The sequence below is a fragment of the Callorhinchus milii genome, unplaced genomic scaffold (genome assembly GCF_018977255.1).
Source record: "Callorhinchus milii isolate IMCB2004 unplaced genomic scaffold, IMCB_Cmil_1.0 Scaffold3, whole genome shotgun sequence".
Classification (NCBI taxonomy): Eukaryota; Metazoa; Chordata; class Chondrichthyes; order Chimaeriformes; family Callorhinchidae; genus Callorhinchus; species Callorhinchus milii.
Window position 1 is genome coordinate 98,462,797 of NW_024704744.1, and position 24,743 is coordinate 98,487,539.

Below are 24,743 nucleotides of genomic sequence, written 5' to 3' on the forward strand. Positions count from 1 at the left end.
ATCAGTGCATGTTGCTATGTATTGTACAAATAAGTGGATGACTCAGAAAAATAAGTTTGATCGGGAAGACTGAGGCATCTGATGCTGAACATGATGGCATTGCCAGCTGCATTAGAGTGAGAGAGTTTTCATTGAGGGGTAGTGTCAGCCAAGACTGTGAGTTCCTAGTTTTGCTGTGGTACACGGGAGGAACTAGTGTCAAAGCTTCAGACAACAGATAAAATACTGAATCAAATGGCTTTTTATTAAAAAAATGGAAAAAGGTAATGGAGCAAAGTTTGCGGAGTTCCAAAACTATTGCCAGAGTTAAGTTAATAACCACTAGGGGGCAGCACATCCCTCCCAGTAAATGGTGTGTTCCTTTTCAGACCTAGTATCTGCCATCTTTGATTTTATTTTGAAGCAAGATGAACCAGTTTTGTAAACTGCAGGTGCTAGAGTGACCTTTCAGTTAATTCACAAGATCACAAGAGGAGTTTGGAAGAAGTCCATTCGGTCCATTTGACCTCATCCTTCCACAACACCCACTCTACCATCCTTCCATACAGTATCAAGCTGTGTCTTAAAATTAGTCCAGCGTCTTGACCTCAATCACCCTTACTGGTAATTACTCTCTGTTAATCATTTTCCATTGCTGTTCTGCTGAGAAGAATTTCAAGTTAATTTTTTAAAAATTATATTTTTAATTGATTGACTTTGAGTTCTTGGGCCTGGTCCATGGAATTTCACGGCGTACAGAATTGCTTGGAGCTATTGGTAGTCCAAGGTTGAAGCACTGTGACAAAATCAAGGATTGCCAAATAGTTTAACCGCTGTTCATTTGACTTCTCAGTACTGGGATCCTAATCACTGGGCGTGGATGGTCGAATGGATCTCACAGGAGTTAGGAGCTGCTCAGGTCATTGACGTTAATGCCCATCTGTTTTGGGTTAACTTGGGTATATAATACAACACAAAATTACATTTTGTAATAGTGCCTTTCACGTCGGGAGGATGTCCCAAGGTGCTGGGCAGTTAGGGATTTGGACCCGAGCTGGGGGTCGGACAATTGAGAGATGAAACTAAGTTATTTTTAGTTTTTCCTAGCTTTTCTGCCCTTTTAAAAAACAGTGTTGAAATCGACAATGGCACAAGAAAATCAGTGATGACAATTGTCAAAGCCTGGTTAAACAAAATTGGGATTAACTCCCACTGAGGCTTCTATAGGGCAGGAGGTGACCACTCTGTCTTACTGATTTTAACAATGGGAAATAAAGTGCCCGTAGGAGGGTCTCAAGCAAATTGTAAAACATGATTAAAAATATGCTTCAAATTTTCTCAGTTGCTAAAGGAAGTGTGGAGTAACATATTTTTAAAAGAAGTTCGGGTTTCAGGGCTTAGTCTGTTACGACTAACATAGGCTGGCACTGGTGCACATAAAGCATACTCGTCCTTGACTCCAACTCAATCAGTTTCCAGTCATACTCCACTGGGTGCTCTGGTGATGATTATTATAGATTGGTTCTGTTGAATGTCACCGGGTGAGAGAGTAATCAATATCCAGCAGTTTACACAGTCCTTGTTGGATGAGCCCCAAATGAATTCTCTCCCATAACAGAATGGATGCAGTAGCTTTGCTGGGTACATCGCAGAGTAAAGGGTGTCTCTGGAGCACATCTGCAAATGGGGATATTTTACTGAGTGTTAGTCCATCCTTCGGACGAGATGTTAAACCAAGGTCCCATCTGCCTGTGCAGATGGACTTCAAAAGGTTCCATGCAACTATTCGCAAAGCGAGGGGAGTTTGTCTCAGTGTTCTGGCCAACCATTCCCCAGATAACAGGAGTCGTTCACTTCACGGGTGTTTGTGGGACATGTAGGTTTCAGAAACTTGTAAAGAAGAACCTACCACAAAAATGAATCAGGAATTAAACCCCGTCCTCTGTCATGTATTACTTTTTCCTTTCAACAAACGAGCAGCGGTGATGGAGGCAGGTTGATTTGGCCCCTGAAAATTCCTCACTGTCGTACATTTATTTGACTTTCCTCTCATACGATGTGCGTTTGAATTTGCTTAAATGGGCCAGAAAAAAAAACACTTAATACTTTGCATATTAAGTAGTCAGTACAGCAGTACAACTTTGTTTGTGCATGTCAAGGTCACATTTGCTGTTCATTTGATATTGTTCATATTGATTGGAGGTGCCTGACCCCCCCCCCCCCCCCACCTCCCCCCTGTTCTCAAAAGCGATGTCCTTTCCCTTGTAAAATGCTGTTGTTTTTTTAAACAAACAAATGAACTTGAAAGGCTAGAATTCGCTAAACAGCAGCCTGAGACTGGAATCCCACAAGCAGGAGGTCCATCACCACGGACTCGGTTACCTTGGGTCTCACCCTCGCTCCAGAGAGGCCCTGAGGATTCCTTCCACCTCCAGCATGTTCGATGCGATTAAAAAATGTCACACGCACCGTAAATACGATCCCAGCATTTGCCTCTTCAACGTTACCTCGTACAGTCTGGCGTTCCGGGTTTAATGTACGTTGATATCTACCCCGTAGATAAAATAAATGAAACAAAGATCTGAGCTTTACAACTCTCGCTAAGCGTTCCGAGAAGCCATCAGGCACCAAGGCGCTATATAAATGCAAGTTGTTGTTGCTGCTGCTGTTGTTGTGGCTGTTCGGTATTGATTCAGGATCACACAACTTCACAACTGGATTAAGATCCCTGGTACTATATTATAACTGCTGTAATTCAGAACACTAAAGTAATAATATATAGCATAATCTTTGCATTTGATATAGCACCTTATCAGGTCTCAAAGCTCTTCACAGGATTCCCTGTATAATTTAGTGACTATATCTTTTGTAGGCAAATTCAGTCTCCCATTTGTGCCCCAGCGTTGTCCCACAAAACACCGTGAAGCGAATCTTGTTAAAGTATAACACAGTAGACTGCTAGATCATACTATAATATTGTAATAAAATAAATAAATAATAAACAAATCTGCCATAAAGACACAGTTATGCAGCTGTGTAATACAATATTTAAGCATAACGCATTAACATTTTTTCCAAATACTTATTTTGATGTTTTCAGCTAGATTTGCAGGCAAGTAAGTTGCTTATTTCCAGTTCCTATTTTAAGAGTAAATTACAAGGAGGCATAAGAATGAATGTAAGAGTGTCTAATAAGGCAAGAGCACAAAAGGAGTGGCATTACTGCATAATTAAGCAAATCTTGTATAAAGATGTGGTGTAATTATATATTTGAAATAGTTAATTAGAAAGCTACTTTGCAATTTCAATGAATATGAAAGTAATTATACATAAATACTGTAACCACTAGAAAAGTGACTATTATAATTCCAATAACTAATTATAAAACACCACACATATATTTTGCAGGACAAATGCTGCAATCTAATGTTTCCTTTGCTTCAATGCAAACAGCATACTGTCCATGTCTCAATTCAATGGTAATGTGAAAATCAATGTAAAGATTGGTGAAAATGATTGTTTTCTTTATATTATATATATATATGTGTGTTACTCACATGTGAATAGTGTCTGAAAATCAACCCAACTAAATTTCATAGAATTATTTTGCCTCCAGCTTTTTTTGGGAGACCTTTTAATAAGAATAATCCGTATTTGATATAGTCCTTTCACGAAAGGAGGACATATCAAAGTGCTGCACAGACTGTGCTGTGAAGTGACTGTGAATTTTGCAGATGGCAGACAATTTGCCTCCATTCAACTTCATTCAGGGATGAGACTTTAGATACAAAGAGACAAGTAGGTTAACATTTCAAAATTAGGATTGCCCATTTTGGCTCTATTAGTTAATGCTGTTTTGAATTTGTTTTATCTTTGGTAAATGTAAAGAAGTTTAACAAATTTTTCACACATCCCCACAGCATTTGAATTTGAATTGTGTTTTTAAAGAGTTCTTCCCATCATATAAATCTCACACAGAAAAAAAACATTTTAGAGCTTATTTAATGATAAATCTTTATTGTCCAGGCTGACACTTCTGTGCAGTGCTTGAAATGGACTGAGTTGTTGGAGGTGAAAGCTATAGTGTAAGGTTGGGACTGTATTCTCTGGAGTTTAGGGTAATTTAATAATAATAATTAAATCACCCTAATATTTACCAATCCTTGCATTTGATATAGCTCCTTATCGCATCGTTCAAACGTCTCAAAGCGCTTTACAGAATATGCTGTAAAGTGAATTGACTGAATATTTTGTGGGCGAAATGTTTTTTTAATTTTTAAAAAAAAAATTAATTTAAAGCTTATTTAAAGATAAATCTTTGTTGTCCGGGTTGACATTCCGTTGATTTGATTTTTTTTTAAAGCTTTGATCAAAGCATTTAGAATTATGAACAAGTGAGACAGGATTAAGCAGTGAGTGACTTTTTTTCCCCCGACCGGTACATCTGTTACAAAAGGACATTTCTTTAATGTTATAGCATAATGGGTTAAGGTAATGATGAGGCATTTCCCAGGTTGTACTGTAAAGTGTAATGTTGTGACTGTATTCTGTGGGTGATTGTGGCATCCAATTTGTGCACAACAATATTCCCATAAACAGCAATGATGTGAATGACCAGTGTAATCTGGGGGGTTGTTGCCAGGACATTGGGAGAAACTCTGTTTTCCTTTCAAATAGTGCCATGTGATCTTTCATGTCACCCAAACAGGCCGATGGGATGAAGATATAACGTATCATCTGAAAGAAGTGATCTCTGACAGCACTGCATTGGAGTGTCATCTTAGACTATGAGTACAAAGACTTGATATAGGGCTTGAACCCACAACCCACTGATTCCGAGGTGAAAGTGACACCAATGATGAACTTTGCCATTACAGAACCTGTAATTACAGGGTGACCAATAATTTGTGATAACTATCCTATCATCTGAACAAACCCCAAATATCATTGTTTGCTTAAGACGTATTTGACAGTGTAATGGTATCATGACTTTTTGGTCACCGTGTATGCATAGAACCATAGAACTATAGTAATGGACTTTAGGAACAATAATCAAACTCCAGGGTAACCAAAACATCATGTTAACTACCCTATTATCTAAAACAAAACCAAAATAACATCATTTCTTTAAGTATTATTAGACATTGTAAAGGTATCACAACTTTTCAGTCACCCTGTATAATGCAGTTTTAATTTCTAGCTTCTGATGCCTTTTTATCCAAATCAGAGAAGCAGTAAAGATACAACAACTATATGAGGAAACGTGGTGCCAAATGGCCAGATGTTGCAACATAATCCAAAGCCATCGTCACATATGGCCTCCTTTTTATATAATCAATTAATGTTTTCTTTCAAAATTAAATTAATTTCTGAGACGAAGTACATAATAGATGCGAGTTAGTTCACCCATTACATTGGTTGCCTCAAATTCATTATCCCTTGCATGTTTCCATAACAACTCGTCCAATTGAAGTTCCAACCCTATTTGTACACACTGTATACGTATGTTTGAGTTTTTGTTTCCCTGTTGCTATAACTGTATCAGTAACAACACTTGTGTTGAATCGAACCCACCAGGCTCTATCCTCCGCAAAGCCGTCGCACCCAGGCCAAGTGCTTTGGCCATAAGAACGATGGGCAAATAATCATAGAGGACGTTACCCTGAGCTTCTCTAAAGTGCAGTGATGGCCAATACGTGGTGGGCAAGAAACACCCAACCCTGAACATTCGCACCAGTCTAGATTTGTCCGTGTTCGATCAGTAGTGTGTTTCCAGTTATTTTCTTGATTGAATATTTCTTTATTAATGGCATAAATCAAGAAATATTCAATCAGGAACATTTACTTTGTTGGCCGACCGTAAAGGTTGGCCACCACTGCTCTCGTGTCTACTTGCATAATGGCTAGTTCCAGACTGGCATTGTCAGAAGTCTAGAAGGAAGTTGTCTGCCCTTTGAGTTGTAATGATACATGACTCAGGGAAACTTATAAGAAGAAGGAAATATAAATCAAAAAAAGGAAAGGACTGATACAGCACCGTAAGATCCGTTAGGGGAAAACAAAGCCTATACTGAGCTTATGCCATCTGTGAATTCAGACGTTCTCAATATCAGAAGAAACTTCACTAATTATTTATGATTCTATTCACCAACAAGGAAAAATGGGCCGAAAGGCTTCCTACTGTGTCAAACATTTCTATAGTCCTATGGTTCTATTCTATTAAAGTATGCACATATCTCTACACTTTACAGAGTATTTTGTGAAGCACTTTGAGACTTCTCGAAGACTTAATAGGGCCCTATATCAAATGCAAGGATTATTATTATTTTATTATATGAACTGCCATGTTGAACTTCAATACTCATTCCAATGGGAAACATCTTTCATTGCATTGGGTAAGTTCTTCACCATTCCATCTTCTGCTGAATTTGCACGAGGTTGTGTCACCATTGGCAACAATGTCCCTCGTGAGGGGATGGTGATGAGGTTACACGGACATGGATTCTGTTGAGGTAAATTGTCTACCGTTGGTGCTGGGACCACGCTGTCCAAAGGAGAATTACCCTCTCTCTTTAAATCCTTTGAGGATGTCTCGATTTTTCTGCCCTGAAAATGAAAATTCTTCTTTGCGTGCATCTAATACTAATCATTAGTATTCAGCAGTAAAAGGTTACAGAAAATCATTTGTGTGGATGTTAAATTAAAAATGTGCATAACTTAAGCCGTTATATCTGAACAGTTAATTCACTAGTCAGGCGTAATAAGTTGCATTTAACTGTATAATATTTAGCCATATGACATTTAGAACGAAAAACACCAATGTCCTTCCCGATTCAGTTCTTTAAAAGATATTGCAGTTGTAACAATACTTTGAATAAATTTTGCCTAATTATAAAATATTGAACTGAAGTCTTTTCTTTAGCACTACTTCAGTGGTAACTACTCATAGGTTGTATAGATTTTTTTTTCTAAATAGGCAGTGTTGAAAATTGGAATATAATCTTAGAGGCGTTTAACATTCTGAGATTAAGCTACCAGTGTAACAATTGGACCTATGTTTTAGGTTCAGAAATAATATTGCATCTTTGAAAGCGTTAACTGTAGCTTTAGTTCTCTGAGAGTCCTTCCCATTATTCTTCAACAGCTTGTTTGGGTGACAGCACAGCAATGCTAATATTTTCAAGGTGGACTTTGAATAATTGTGCTGCTTTAGTGTCATTTGCCTCAGGCTAGTTTCTCAACAAGGTTTTTTTCTTCCTCTTCCAACCCTCACCATCCCGCTAGTTTGTGAACCGTCAAACGCTTGTCACCAGAAGGGCAGGGGATTGGATGCTGCCACAGAGGACTTTTTAATTTTATTATTTCAAATTTGTTCTGAGGTGCACTGTTGTCACAGTCAACGGCATAAACACGATGAAAGCTATGCATGAAGGTGGGCTTGACTCTGACTGTGATAATGTATCCTGCTTTGCACACATACTAAAGCTTGCTGTGCATAATATCCTCAAGAAACAGAAATCAGTAGCCAGTGTTACTGGCACCGTTCCTAGAATCTGTGGGCATTTCTATTGCTGTGTAAAAGCTGTGCCAGAACACCACCTGATACAGGATACAACAACTGAACTCTGCCTGTTTCATGCTGGAACATGCTGGGAGGCATAGATGATGGTTTAACATTTTTAAATAGTCACTCTTGACAAAGGAGGTTTTGCTTTTATCGCTCTGGGGTGGAATGAAGGGCAGGACGGCTGTTAGAGGCTGTCATAATTACAGCCTCAAACATGGCAGTGCATAAATGCAAGGTGCTGTGCAAAGACAGGGGAGCATTTTTTTTCTCTGTTCAAGTAAAACTTTGGCGCAATTGTATTGACCATTTCTCTGACTTTTTCTCTTTCTGTTGGAACAATGTGTTTTGGAGTTAGTGGGCCTTTGGGTTCTGGATTGAGGATTTAGAGCCCCTGCATAGACCTTAACCTGGATGTGATTCTAAGTCAGTTTTAGGCGTGAGTAAATGAACCCATTTCTATTGATGACCAGGGGTGAAAAATGATGTGTGATGTGATAATTAACGGCAGTGGTATTATTACATCTTCAAAAGTTCTGCCTGGTCGATGTCTCGGTAGCTGTGTGGCTAGTGAGCACACAATACGATAATAATAATAATAACAACATCTCAATGTAGTTCACAGGTAGAGAGAGCGCAGTGATTGTGGTATTTGTAGATATACGTTTGACAGCCAATTTGCTCACAGCGTCGTCCCACAAACAGCCATGAAGTGCACAATCAAGTTTATCTGGAGGATTGTTTATCAGGACACGGGGAGAAACTTCCTTCTCTTTTGAAATAGTGTTATGGGATCTTTAACCTCCACCTGAACAGACAGCCAGGACTTTGCTTTAACGTCTCACCTGAAGGATGGAATCTCCGACAATGCAGCTCTCCCTGGCATTGAATTGCATTGCATTAGAGTGTCAGCCTGGACTATGAGCTCAAATTCCCTATGTGGGGCTTGAACCCACAAGCTTCTGACTCAGAGATAAAGTGTTATCAACTGAGCTACGCTCATACCTTAACGTTCCTAGCACATCAAAAACCTCCCCCGCTGGACATGCCTCTGTCTGTCTCACCCCTGTCATTGAGATTCTGAAAAGAATTTCCAACAGTGTGGTAATATTACTGGTGATGATTATTACATTAATAATTCCTGTGGAACTCAGAATTTCAGTACAAGTTCACAGGATACTGCTTCAGTTCAACTCTTATCAAGATGAATCCAAGCTCTGATTTTTTTTCTTACCCAAATTGATTATTTCCCCTGCATCCCTCCACTTATCTTTTCAACATAAAATTGTACATAATGGCATGAGAATTGATTCATTCCAATTAACTTTCCTGAAAGACAAATTTCCGAGAGATATAGAAGTTTTGCTTCCAATAAAATTGAAGAACTCGCAACTGTTTACATCTCATGTCATCAGTTTAAGAGGGAGCCCGAGCCGTGTGTGTGTGTGTGTGTATAAGGTGAAGATTGTTATTTTTTTTGAAGGGATTATTAATCCCGCAAAGCGATCTACCAATCGACTAACAACCGGATTCCTATTCACTGCTAGCTAAACAGAGGCATCTGGGGTAAGGAAACCTGCCTAACGTTTTGCCCTGCACGGGAATCAAACCCGGGTCCTCTGCCAGGCAAGCATGCTAACCACTACGCTGCAGGACTCGAAATAATCGAGCCTGGATGTCATCAACGCGTGGCTGAGGGAAATGAAGGAGCTGAGCTACGTACCGCAATACCAGATCTATTGAATGAGATCTCGAGAATTCCTGTGACTAAAGAAACCAGAACTCTTTCCATGTGACATTCACGGTAGGGTTCCTTCTGAACTGCCTGCACGGAGATTGTAAGCTACAGTGTCTCACACAATGCACTCTTTCCCAGCTGTTAACAATTTTTAAAGCTCTTTCGGCTGCCAATTTAATCAGGTCAGCTGCCAAACTTCAAGCAAGCTGGATACGTGTATCAATAGCATCTTACCACACGTGACGCCATAAATACCCAACATGTGTGAAATGATCTCCGAGTTACGATTCACATTTGTGAAATAAGTATAAATAATTTGAAGTGTTTTGATGCTATCTCCAAAGATTTGGTATACGTCAACATGGCTTCAGATTCCTGGGTATCGGCTACAGTTTCTTCCAGGGACCTGGCCAGAAATACCCAAATGGGGAAAAAAAATTGGTCATTTGCTTCACGGCTGTTTGTCAGACTGAAACGAAGCTGTGATTCAGCAACCATGATTGCTGTGCCCAAATTGGATGTCCCTTTCGCCTACTAATACACAAAGTAATAAAGTAATACACTTCACAGTGCACCTGCAAAATACTTTCAGGCATCTTCTTGGTGTGAAAGTCTCTATATTAAATGTAAGGATTATTTATATCGTGCATGCTGAACCAGCAGATATCCAAAGAGGCAAATAGTCTGGCGGACATCCATTGCCTACCAATAGATAATACATCCTATTGGTGGATAGTTGCTAAACTCCACTATTTACGTTATTATTCAAATGGCCAATACGTCGTGGCTGTCAATTAGATGACCTGATGGCTTATTGACAGACTACAGTCCCAGAATGTGCAGCTATGTGCTGAGATTAAACTTCAGACCACCATTAACACTGTAGCTTAACACTTCTTTTCGAGTCCATTCACTCCTGCCCCCACATGACCTTCGCTGTGACTGCCGGGGTAACAAGCTCAAAGCTCCTCAATTGTGTAGAAATATTACACGATCCACTCCTGGGGTCCTGGCCGCGTTTGGTGTGGAAATTGTCACACAATTTCTCATCTGCTTGTTAAGTGTAAACTTTAATGCTCTCACATTAGGGTTTGGGTGTGACAATCAGGTGGTGTAAATTCTTGCTGACAATAGCTTTAAAAGGGGGTTGGTTACGCATGTTTTTACTAGTCAATGGAATATAAGGCGCAAAATTGCCTAGAGTTACAAGGCACCGAATCAGACCTGATTAACCCACACCCATGTTTATACTCGCCTCCCTGAGACTCTCCTCCCATTACCCCTCCTATTTCTCTCACCTATATCTCAACCACATTTTTCTCAACATTTATTTGTTTCCTGGAAAGCACGCTCAAATGCCACCTCCTACTTTGGCTTACATTTCCAAGAGAAAGAGAGCGAAAAGAGAGAGAGAGAGAGAGAGAGGGTGAAAAAAACCTTAATTTAAAACTTCTTACAATTTGCTTGAAGAAGCTGATTTTGCTGGCAAAGCCGATGTACTTGGGACAAGTTGATTTATTTTTTGAGTTAAAGGGTACTCGGGTGACCTAGTGAGACTTTGTATCCTTTTGTCCTTTTAGTCTACACGATTAATTACTCATTAGCAGATGGATTATTCAAATAAAGCAGTCAGATTGGCCGAGGCACTAGGCATTAATCTGTGAGGAAAGTCTGCATTGACATTTGTGAAGCAAGCTCTGGGAGTGCAGAGGGAGCGAGCACTGTGTGAGCTATGTGAGATGCCATGTAGCATCAGCTTGGTGCTATTAATGGTAAAATGTTCAGCCTAAATTAATCCAGTTACCGTGGTAGCTTGGACGCCAGAAAGGGCTTCCTTCTGTTCTACAGTTTCTCTGTGGTTCTATAAAAAGGAGTATTGGGTTCTGGAGAGATGTGTGGGGGGGAAAAGGCAGGAAAACGGGACTGGATGGATTGCTCTTTCCAAGAGACAGAACAGACATGATAAGCCATTTGACCTTCTTCCTTGTTATCGCCCACGAAACACACAGTCAATTCACTTTGCAGTGTATCCTGTGACGCGCTTTGAGACGTCTCAACGACGTGATAAGGCGCTGCATCAAATGTCAGGATTATTATTAGTATAAATTTCTATGGTTCTTTGTCCACTACTTTCTTTTATGAAACCTGTTTCAATGGTGTTAAATAGCCCCTCTGCCCCAGGAGGATAGTAACATGTTTCCACTGTTCGTCGGAATATAACCTGCTAAGTGTCAAACACATCCTAACTACAATTTTCTAAACATAATTTGCTTTTGTGAATAAGTATTAAATGTACTTGACCTGTCATGTCACTGCTCCAGCGTTATATTTTACTTGGAAAAAACTACAAGAAGTTTACAGTGATGTACTCAGTGATGCATATATGCTTCACATCTTCTTCATGGCACTAGCTTGATGTCTTAGCGATTAAAACAATAACAATGTCTGTCTTTGCTGTATCACCTTATCATGTCAAAATGTCCGAAACCACTTCACAGAGGTTTCTGTAAAGTGTAGTAACTATGTATTTGTTGGTGAACTCAGCAGCCAATTTGCCCACTGCAATTTCCTACAAACCACGAAATGGAGAGGAAGAGATTTGACCCAGACACAAAAGTGGGAGGATGATTTCAAACGAACATTGAGTGGTGGAAAGAATTGATCAGAGACATGCCGGGAGGGATGTTGAGTGAGCACTGAATGTCTCGGATATTTTGAAATGATCATAGAGTGGAAGAGGGAGTCGGAGATGGAGATGTGCCCGGAGTTTGCCAGGACATAGAAGCAGGTAGATGGGATTCTCACAATGTCAGAAAACTGTCAGCTACTCCTTAGGACACATACTCCTTGGCACACAAACAAACTGAAATATTGGTTTACAAAAGGTATTAGTGACGACAATTACTGAATATCAGTAATCTTGTTACAGACTTTTCCACTATTGCATTTCTGTACTTTAATCTTCTGAGTATTAAAGAATAGTAATGAACCTTGCGTCATTTTTAATATCTCGACGGGACACCGAGTTTGTGAAAGCACTAAACTAGGCTCTTAGGAGAAAACTCAAGGGATTTTAACCATTACCATGTTAATGCCCCACAGTTACACAGTAAAACCTTCAAATATGTTAATTGTCTTATTGTAAAATGGAATAATTAGAGTGATTTTGCACAGACGATTATGTTTCTATACAAATGAAACTGCACTGTCTTAACTCTCCTGCAAGAAGGGTGCTATGTAAATGCAAAGTGTTGGTGTTGTTGTATTATACTTTGCAAGTCACGATGCTTAATAACATATAGAGTCCACTTGACTTGAACGTTTGGTCAATGGTAATGTTCAAATGATATTCCTTTCCATATTTCTCAAAGGAGATCCATCCATTCACATATCTGACATTTTCACTACTCAGATGCATACATTTGTCCACATTAAATTCCATCTGTCATTTCCTGGTTTGTCCAGATCTCTTCGAATGCTATTTGCTCAACAAGCATGCAACCTGGTGTCATCAAAAAATTCTATATCGCTAGACGAACCCTCCTCGTTTAATCGTTTAATAATGGATCGAATGGTAGAAAGGGACTATACAGAACTCCACAAATCAATGCACCCATACAAAGCCCTCTTCAATTAGCATTTTCTTTGGTATTTTTGCCTCCACTTGTAGTAAAATCCTATGAAGCACTTCAAGATGTCATCCTGACATAGAATACACTATATCAAATGTAAGGATTATTATTATTATCATTATTATTCTGTATATATTTCTACATTAATTTTCAAAGCTGCTGACTAATTTACCATTAATATGATGCACCTCAATCTTATTTATGAACTCACATTGTGCACGTCTAGCGAATGCCTTTCGAAAACCTGATTGCAATCATTCTCCGGTTAGAACCTTCACTTCATAACTTCCCTGAACATTTCTGTGCAGTGGTGAGAATTAACCTTTGTTTCTAGCAACATATTGATTGCTCCTTGGGCTCGTTATTGTCCACAGTTGAACATTGGTAAGACCTTGTAAAATGTTTTTTTGAGCATTTCCCTAACTATTAATTTAAGAGTAGTAGTGATCTGTGTTTCGAATTCTCCCAAACGGTACTGCGTGTGAAAGGTACGATATATATTATATGTATAAATATATCTACTGTGTATGAAAGTAGTTGTTGCTTCATGCCTGTTTCGAACATTGTTTAACACACCCATCTGGGTCAGTAACCTCAGTCGTCGTCGTCGTTCCCCCCCCACCCCACAACCGCCCGCCCCACCCACCCAGCATTAAAACAAATTAGGAAAATTGGTCAACTTCAAAGTTGCCAGGCTACCGCTGACGTCGTTTTATTGTACGCAGTATACTGGGGGGGGGTAAAAAGAAAGTCCCGAACTGAACGAGAAGTGGTTCTGACGTGACTTCCTTCACAAAGTGACCTCAACAACACACACGACGGTTCCTGTATACTGTGCGCGGTGAGTGACGTCGGCAATGTTTCACGGTACGTAAGGTGTGCGCGGAATACGCAGGACGTGACACCTGACGGTTTCGCAAGGCAGACGTTTTTATTTTTTTGGGCGTGGGGAAGTGGAACCGTTTACCCCACCTCTAGTAGACTCCAGATTCACTGTAGGCCTCTCAGTGAAACCACGCTTAACCGGGACAAACTCTAATGCGATTGGCATGGATCATGTTATTACTCGGGTACAGGTTCTGTATTTACAAAGTAGCTAAGATTATTAATCCGAATCACACACAATTCTTCATCCGTGTCCTTGAGGATTCAAGAGTGTATATAATCTGGTCCAGTTACCTTGCAAATAGTTAATCTTTTATAGCACACACTTTATTAACCTTTAACATGCAATATAGATTTCTGAATCTGTTAGACTGCAGCTGGAATGCGACATGTAGAATTAGTTTAAAACATCTGCTGCTCTTCATTTTCCTGTAATATTTCTTCCCAGCTTATTATATAACAGACTATGACCTTTAATGCCTTGCCTTCTTTGAACATCGCAAAGAAATTTATTTACTCATCTTGCTGCTGTCGACAATCTGCCCTTCGATTTCATCTTCTAATACTCATTTTCGTTATCCTCAGCTGGCTTTTGTATGATTCCCAGTCCTCATTAGTTTTTGATTCCTTGTATCTTTTAAAATAATTCTTCTTAGCCTTTAGGCTATTCTTGGCCTCCTTATTCAGTCACTGTGGTATAGATTTTGTTTTTTTCTCTCTCCAAAGGACACGCGGTACTTGTTCTCCACATTTATTAAAGTAGCACTTTCCCAAAAAATTCCATTGTTTGTTTTCCCTCGTGCTCTTTGCTACTTAATCCTCTCCTCGGCCGAGCCGTGAATTCAGCTGAAAGAGGTGAACTGCAACCAGTTTTCATTTATACGAAAGGAATACTTACGGCAGCATCCAGAACCAATACCAGCGCTGAAAATGGTGCATTTCCATTTCTTATTTTAATTTCTATATATTGTTAGCAATTGTTTCAGAGTGCGTTAATACAGGGTAATTGATATCTGTAGGACAGTAACATCTCCGCTTGATTTTCGTAGCGCAGGGTGGGGGGGGGGGGGGGGTTTAAATAGGAAGGCAAGAACCTTGAATTTAGGGGATTAGTGGGGAGAGGAGATGAAGGAATGATTCTGTAGGGGCTGTGGAGACACCAGGTTTGATTGATCTAAAGGTTATTCCTCATGGCATATTCCCAGATTTGAAAGATCAAGGCTTGACGGGGTATTGGAATAGGGCGAGGCGGTGAGATTGAATAAATAGTTGCTCTGAGATTTTGGTGAAGCCTCAACTTTATTCACCTTTATTCAAAAAAAAGGAAGTCTCGTATTTTTCTTATGAGAAATTGAGTTGAGCATGAAAGAGCCTTGATGAATTACAAACCAATTCACTACCACGGAACCCTGTTAGAAATCACTCTGTGGTTAGACCTCACTGTTTAAAACTCCTCACTCCTATCCTGTCCAGAGGAGATTGTTTGACACAAAATCTCACCGCAGTGCAAAGATGCAGCTATAAACAAAAGAAATGGATTCCTCTCACTTGTCATTTCACTTGAATGATTTCAGACAATTTTTCTCACAACACTGTTTGGTGAGTTTTCTTAAAGGGATACGACACCTCCTGTATCATTTGGCAACAACGGCTTGGCTTTGTGGAAAGGGATTTATTATGTACTTTGGGTGGTTCATATTTCCGGCTTCCTCTACTGATGAAAATGCCTGTCTTTACTAAATGGATCTTTCCGTGGCGTTTTTTCCCTCTTAAGCTTAGGCAGACGTTCACTCCAACAGCTTAGATATACGCGGTGTATTCTCGAGAGCAGAAGATCAGAATCTCATCACTGCACAGAATTCCTCCAAAAATCAAAAGTTCAGAAAATCTTTTGCTTTTGTTCCGTAAAACACCAGCAATCCGTTACCAGCTCCTTGCACCACTAGTCAAACAAGAAACTATTGAATCGATAAGAACAGCTTATAATTTAAAGGTGACTAATGCAGTGGGGATAGGAACGGGAGTGGGTTTCGTAATTTTATATTATTTTCACAAGAGAAACAATGCCATTTTGTACAATCAGATCTAAAATCAGTTTGTGGTATTAATGTTGTGTGCATCAACCACGAATAAGGTTAATGAGATTTAAAGTTTCATACATTGGATTGGCAAGGAATTGTTCCCCTTCTGCAGATTCCAAGCATCTGAAATGAGTTCCCTAAAGAGCACTTTCAGATTCCTCTTAAAATAGAAGAGAAACTGAACTTCACAAATCTGGTTCATATCATGAAAATTTCCATCACATCTTGGATGACTGTATTTAAAAATTTCTGGGGGTTGACGCAAAACTAATATTTTTAATAACTGAGCTCCTGAGCTGGGGATGGGAGCTGAGGAGGGGGATTAGGGAGGAGGGAAGATGACTAAAGATGCAGTCAATGAGGAAAGTCTTGAGGCAGATCTTGAAGGAAACCCGGGAAGAGGCAAGTGGTAGGGACTCCAGAACGGAGTTCCAGTGAGACTTCAAATTAATTTTAATAAGTATTAATCCAGCATATATATTTACATTTGCACAAACTTACTACATTCATGTTTCTGGTTTTTATTTCTTAACGCGTGGCGGCAAAGCAAAGTGACAGCCTCTGGTAACCTCCACAGTAGATGTTGCTGGGATTTTTGTATGGTCCGTATATCTCATGCACATGTAGTCCAAGTGTAGGAGTGTGTTGATAAGCAGGAAGTAGATGAAGATCTGGGGTGTTAGTTTACTCGTCACTCACCACGTCCAAACAGTAGGAGGCAGCAATAATAAGGCAAACAGGGTAGTGGACTATATTGTCAAATCAGTTTAAGTTCAGCTTCCCAAATACTAAAGCTAGACAGTATTCTGAGCAGGTCACACCTGAAGTCCTGTGTGTAGAGACAGTGCAGAAGAAAACAGCGAGGCTATTCTCCAGTGTTAGAAACATTAACAATTAGATATGCTAGGACTCGTCTTTGAAAGTAAAAGTATACGTCTCAGGGGGTCCGTGATGAGGGGTGTAAGATGCTTAACAGGATGGACAAATAAACTCAACACAGTCCATTCACGTACCCCGAGATAGCAGGTCAAGCAGGCGTCAGTTTAGTATTTATGTGTGCATGACTTGATGGCTCAATTACCTATTTCCATTCTATATTTTCTTCTTTCCAACCTTCCTAAGGGATCTTTAAAACTTTTCTGCTCTTTAGTTCATCATCAGAATTAACAATCTGTTAAGTATAGTTCAGGACCTTGGATAATTTATCAACAAGAAGCCTAAACCCGGAGAGCAATGGCTACAGCACCATGCCACGCCGATGTTTCATATTCCCTGCAACTTCCACCGTTCTGGGTCTCAGAGTATGTTTTTTTTCCTTATTGATGATGAACCTGATGGTTTCAGGATATTTAGTGCTTTTTTTTAAAACCAGTTATATAGTGACTGGATCACAAGATCGATTTGGTTGAAGAAAGCCATTCAGCCCATCTGATCTCATCCTTCCAGAATATACACCTCTGTTCTGAAATTTCCCATTGCAATTCGAAACTTATGTCATTTTTGATCTACTGTTTTAGTGTAGGTTGGTGACGTTTTAGAAATGGTTTCAAATGTCATTTTAGTCACAAGGAAATCAGGGAGCTGCAAATAGCCATCTTGGATTTTATAGGCTTGTTTAACATTTTTACAGAAGTTTGACTCTGAAAATAGGAATAGAAATTCATGGTGATTTTCAACTGCACAGTTTCAGTGTAATTGTGGTCACTGGAAAAACAGAAGTCGTCGTTGGTCAACAGTCGATACTTTTTTTCAGTTGCATTTGGAATGAATATGGACCTGGGAAATGAGTTTTGTAAATTTGGTACCACTCCTGCCTCTGAGTCAGAAGGTTATGCATTTCAAAGTCCAACATCGGGACTTGGAATTACATAATCTAAAGCTGACACTCAGGTGCAGTGCTGGGGCTGGGGGGGCGGGTGGGGTGGGTGGGGGCTGCATTGTCAGAGGTGCCGTCCTTTGGATGAGATGTTGAACCGAGGTCCCATCTGCCTGTTTAGGTGGATGTTAAAGATCCCACGGTGCTATTCGAAAAGAGAAGGGAGTTTCTCTCTCCCATTGTCCTGACCAAAAATTCCACAAATAAAATTGGTTTCTTGCTCCATGGCTGTGGGTGGGACATTTCTGTGTGCAACTAACTGGCTGCTGCATTTCACCCATAAAATACATAATCACTGCACTTTACAGTACATCCTATGAAACGGTTTAGAGATACCTGAATGATGTGATAGGGCGCTAGATCAAGTGCAAGAATTATTATTATTAAGTCGAGCCTTAAAACCTGCCTCTTGGACTTTGTGCCGTCTCCCTTCTCCTTTGCTCGTCGCCAGACCCCTTCTTTGTAAAATGCTCTGAGACTTTATCCTATGTGAGTGGCGCTGTGTAACCACAAGTTGCTGTGGTTGAAGGGTGAGTGGCGCTAGGAACTGAAAAGCCAGCTCGCTGCATTAGAGGTCGTTTGCCAGAGCTTTGGGCTTGGGCTTATTATCAAGACAGTATCCAGTGTCCTGAACTGTACTTAACACGTTTTTCCTGGTTTCCGGGTACTCAACTCCGACACAGGGATTACAGAAAAATCATTCAAATTTTCCGTTAATGTCATCCTTCGTTTCTGAAGAGCGCCAGATTCCCTTCCAAAATATCGACACATTGGAAAAGTGAATCGATTAGTTGTTCCCCTGAGTGACGTGCCCTCTGGACAGTTCCGTCTCACGCAAACAGTTCTGTCCATAAATCTCTCAAGATTTCACTTTGCCAACATTCGCAGTGACATGTCCAGAAGGAAAAATGTTTTAGTTTATTTAAAATCAATTGCAATGCCCTCCCCCCCTCCCTCCCCGCCACACACACGCGCACACAGACACACACACACACACACACATTCCCTGAAACCACTTTGGGTAAGGATTATCTTGTCAAGTAGGTATTAAGACGTTTTGGGTGCTAACACAATAGAAATAGAATTCATGCGGATTTACTGCCCAAACTATTAAAGTGCTACAGAGAACCTTCCTGTCCAGGATCGGGTTTTACCCGTTTAAATGAAAGTGTATTTTATTTTTGTTTTATCCCATTGAATGGGGACACGCTTTCAACAAATGTTTTCGGCAATTTTATAAGTGATTGGAAATTGAGTGCTTGACCAGTAAACCACCAATGTACAAAATATTCACTTTGCTAGGAGATCGGAGAGCCTGTAATTTAAGGACAGGGGGACAAACTGATCGGGGGTGGCGGGGGGTGGGGGATGTACATACACAATCGGTTAACATATATCTTCTGCCAGTTACGATGGTTAGAGCTGCAGCTTATGGACTGGTTCGAATCCTGGTCCGTGCTGAGTTTGTTGGCCTCAGGTGGAGTTGCATGGGAGAGGCTACATTTCCCCCAGGGCTGTGGGGCAGAGAAGGTTTTCTGCGAACAGTTTTTATGGGATTTTGTGCTGATCAATGTTATTGCTGAGAGAGCTACCGACTGAGCCGGGCCAACAATGACAACAACTTGCGTTTATATAGCGCCCTTCACGGAGGCTGGCGTCCCAGAGCGCTTGACAGTGGCGGAGCACAATGCCGAGCCGGAGAGGAGGGGGAGGTGACTGTGAACACGGTTGAAAAAGAAGGTCTTCAGACCTGACCTGAAGATGGGGGAAGGTGGAGGGATGTTTTAATTAATCTAAAAGCTGTGGGAGTGTGAGGAGGAAATCAGGACTAGATTAAAAACTGATTAAAAAGTAGAGAGCAGAGTACGGTACTCGCGAGAGATGTCAGGATAGTTTGATAAAGAAAGATTAGGAAATGTCTTGGTTCAAGAACTTGCTTTCTGGACACAAACGGGCATGTAGAATCAGATTAGTTGGCAGTACAGATGAAATAATTCTATTTTATTGCGATTATTGTCAATAGGAATTAAATTTCATGCCTTGTTTATTTCGCGTTAAATAGTGTTACAATTAAATTACAGAAATGACAACATTCAGTGAATGACCTACAGATTTTTTCGCAAACGCCAATTATTCAGTTTTTTTTGCTTATTACTAATATGTAGCAAAACCAGAAAGATAATCGGAGCAAATTATCAATTGCCTTTCCTTGACCTGATTTGATGCAAGCAGCTTTCTGATGTCCTCAGTGAATGGATTAGATTACTTTCATAAACATTAAAGCCAAGTCATGTGTTTTTTTTATTTGGTGCTGAAGTGGGAAAGGAAGGTTAAATGGTTAAAGAAAAACATTTGCAATGTCCAGAGTTTCACTGTTTCTGTGGACAGTAACTGCAATAGCTGAAGTAGTTGGTACAATCAAAAGCCATGCAGCTTTACAGGGAAGTGTGGAATCATTAGGTGTGTGTGGGTGTCGAGCACTAAATGGGGAACAGGGGATACTTGCGTTCTTTGCAGCGTCATTTCTGCTTCAAGCAAAAGTCTACCAAGCTAAAGTGACAGTCGTCCCATTCTATACATGGAGCATTTCCCTCCATCTAAGGATACATCAAAGAGGTGGCAAGAGTCCTTGACATGTGGCACACTGCCTTTCTTTGACCTACAAGTACCAGACCTGGTTGGCTTTTTTTCAGAGTTTAGGCACATAAAAAGGTGCCAATGTTTCTATCACTTACCTTTTGTTTCAGTGGACCAAGGCCACCTTCAAACAAACAGCATTAAGCAGCTAAGGGTAGTGTTTGAGAGTTTATCTAAACCGTAGATGGTTATCTAGTGCTTTTTAAAAAGCTTTGCTATACTTCACCCTGTCGAGCGACTTGAATTGCTGATTATGGTTGCGACAATGAACTGCTATTTTATTTATTTTTTGCTATTTTTACAAAATTCCCAGACCCAGAAATTGGATCCAGAGACTTTAGAAATCCCAAGAGCCCAAACCACACGAGCTGCATCATTTCCAGAAAAGGTAAAAGTTACCGAATAATGTAGCGTTACAATGGAGTTTGTTTTGCATAAATGCATTTCCAGGAAATTATCTCGCAATCTGAAAATCAGATCTTATACCAAGAGGTTATACAGAGGTTACACAACTGAGTCCATCTCATTCCCACCCCTGAGAACTCATCCAAACTCCTACACTTGTAGATTTGCACCTGGAGGCCCACAAAGTCAGGATAATGCACTAAATGGGAATAAACTCTGCCTGATGTAAACAGATAATGATATTAATAATAATCCTGGCCTTTGATATTAGTGTCTATAACACTGAAATTCTCAAAACACGAGTCTCATGTAAGGGCTAGTTACTATTTATAAGCAAATATAGCAGCCAATTTGCGCATAGCAATGACCTACCAGCATGCATGATGCAAATGACTTTTTTATTTGGCAGATTGTTCGTGGGGACGCTGGGAGAAACTCCATACTATTTGTGAATACTATTGTGGGATCTTATTGTCCAACTGAACAGACAGGGTCTCAGTTTAAAACCTCATGTGAAAGACAACACCTCCAACAGTACAGCACTAGCCCCAACAATACAACGTACTGTCAGCCTAGATTATGAGCTCAAAGTGCTGACGTGGGGTTTGTGCCCACAACCCTTTCTGACCCAGAGGTGAGAGTGCTACCAAATGAGCCAGGCTGACACCCGGAACAGTGAGTTCTTCCGAATTCTCTGATTATAAATTCTAAGGCTTCACAAACTACATACGTCTTTGAAATAAATACAGTTTCATGACAGTTAACTTATAGGTACGTTCTGAACCTTAACAAAGCCCTAATGCGGTGCAAGGCATGACAGTGCAGTATGGAGCAGTGAGCAGATGTGCTCCTCACAATGGAACCTTGTGAGTACGCTAATCAATAATTCATACCCCGATCTCCAATGCTTCTAACCTGTGTTTTCTAAAAAGCTATGTTTCATTACTAATGGAAATATGAGGTTAAAGAAGTAACTTAATTGTAATTGGCATTTGTGAGCTTGTACGCTTATGAAATACTCAATTCTCTCTTTCCTATTGCAGAATCTGGTGTGTCACAGGCAGATCCGAACAGTTCATTGCAGTCCCGTCAAATCAACAATCATATTAGACATAAAACAGATATAATAGTTCCCACGTTGTAATAGAAGTTCAGTGGCTAGTAGACCTTTAATAGTAATAATAATAAAAAATCTTACATTTGCGTTGAATGAATGTTGTGAGGTCTCAAGGCACTTCAAAGAGTTTTTGTAAAGAGTAGTGACTGTATATTTGTAATCAATATCCCACAAACAAACGTGAAGTAAATGATTAATTTTATCTGGAGGTCAAACTCCCATCCCTTTCGGGGGATCTTCAACATCCACCTGAACAAAAGATAGGACCTTGTTTTGAAGTCCCACCTGAAGGATGGCATCTCTGACAATGCAGCGTGTTGGAGTGTCAACCCAGAGTATGAGATGCGACAAGGGGCTTGAACCCAAATTCTGCACACAATGCTAAGAAAATAGAGTAAACGTAGAGTCAGGTGGAATTTTCTTGGTATGTTCCTTTTACTGAGTGCTGCAAGTTGTGTATTATCACTTGTTTTTTGCTGCTGCACCCAGCGCAAACCTCTTCCTCTCCCATCTTCCCTATTCTTCAGCAACATCCTGCATCCCTCTAAGTGAAAAGCTAATGAGAGGCCACACACAAAACAATCAGACAATGAAAAATTACTTGGAAACCTCTGTAGTTTTTCAGATAGGCGAGGCTGGTAAAGGGCAGCACAACAGCTCATCCCTGTCTATTGGGGAAATGGAATTTTCCAAGCCTGTCCTCGGCTTTATCGGAAACATGACACAATTGGAAACTTGCAGGGTGTACAGGCTAGGCTACACAACAAAGTCTGATTAAGGTATTAGAACACCATGCTTCCAATGTCAGTAGAAGCTGACAGAAAGAGACCAAAAATGCTTTACGAGTGACAAAACACCCTCGCAGTCGGTTTGCTCGGTCGGACTAAAAACATTTTCACTTTCCGGCGGATACGAATTAGTCCATGCCGGACACACTTTCGCTCACTACTTACTGACATTTCCCAACCAAACCCTATCCAACAGACCTATTTTAAACCAAACAGGCTTTTATATTTAAGTGAAAGAAGCTGAGAGTCTCGAGGCCATTTTTCAGTGATGTCAAATGAGTTGATCCCAATTCTCATGGTGACTGACCCGCACCAGCATTGGAGGCCCTGATATACAATGTCCTATCAGTTACATATCAGTGACTTATCTCCGGTGATTTTGAATGGAAATATACCACAAAGAATATTGAACGGGGACTCCTTTCAATAACCCCATATACATCACACAATCCTCAGGAAGTTTGCACCAAAAATAATGGTTAAGAAAGCAAACGGCATGCCAATGTATGAATAGATTTGGCCTGTTCATACACCCACGGAATGGTGAAAGTTATGATCTAATTTGTGGTATTGCTTGATTAATAAATTAATTAAGGCTCTCAGGAACACCCCTTCGACGTGATCCATATTTGGATACTGGAAGGTTTCCCCTCTGGGATTTTGTAGCTAAGAAATTCCATTAAGAAATACCACAAAATTGAGCCCTTAGGAATTCAGATGTATGTCACCCTAACTAAAGGAAACTCCCTCCCACTCAATCTGTTTTCAGCGTGGATTTGCTGTGAGTCAGAGTGACTTATCTGATGTACTTCTGATCACTGTGAAGTGTAGGGGCTGTGTGTTTTGTAGGCTACAGTACAGTGTGTAGACAAAATCCTGTTACCCCTGTTTGTTTTCTTACAGTGAATTTTTATTTTCTGTAGCAGGTGAGTAGCTCCATCCATGTTACAGAAGATGTCGCTCTAAATACAGTCAAAAGCTTGTACTGAATACAATGAAGTAACTTCTAAATAAAATTATCATCATTCTTCCACATGTTTCACTCGTTGGTCAAGTGCACTGTGTAAAATAAAATGGGGATAACAGGACTTTGTGAACACTCTGTACAAATTGAGTTGCTAGTGACCATTTTGCTCAGAAAAATCATTCCTTACATTTTTCCGAGGATTACATCTGAACACGTGTTTATCGTTTTGAACTATTAGCCCCTCTGTCTTAAAGCCTTAAAACTTCACCAAAGCTTTCTAAAGCTTTGCAAGCTTCGCTTTCAACGCCCACGTCTCTGCAAACAAATGTAGGGCAAAATCCTTGAGTTAACTTCTCATCATCTTAAATAGTAATCCTCCTCGCATTTGTCTTATCAGCTCTTATCACCTCTAATATCAAAACGCCTCGAAGCACTTCACAGGAAACTGTATACTTCTCGGCAAACCTGGCATACATTTTGCAGCACAGCAAGTTCCAACAAACATTCATGTAGTGAATGATCAATTTAACTGGCCAGGGTACTGGTCAGGGAGAAACTCCCTCTTCATATAGTTTCATAGGATTGTTAACATCCAGATCCACATTAAGTGTCAGCTTGGACTAGTGACAAAGTTGAGCTCAAGTCCCACAAGCTTCCAATCCGAGGGGAAGAGCAATACCAAGAGAGCCAATCTGAAACATGGACATCAATCCTCTCTCCAAGTTAGTCACTCGGAATACTTTAGCAGGGTGCCTTGATAAGCATCTTCTTGAGCAAAATGTATATCTTTTTCCAAGGCATTATAACGGATACTCAAGCGGTTCATTGTAAGATAAGTCTCATTCATTTTGACTTCTAAAAAAAATGCATCTGTTTCTGTGTGAGCCACAGTACAGCTCTGCACAGTTCATGGGTTTGCAATCTGTCTCACTGTTTCTGCTCATAAAATCCCAGTCTTGGTAAGAGTCTAGCCTTTGTGTCCCCAATGTTGTGGAGCAGCGGTAATGCAACACTGTCAACAGCTAGGTTTGATTTCAACATACAACAAATCTCCTTCTGAAAACAAAAAAGAGA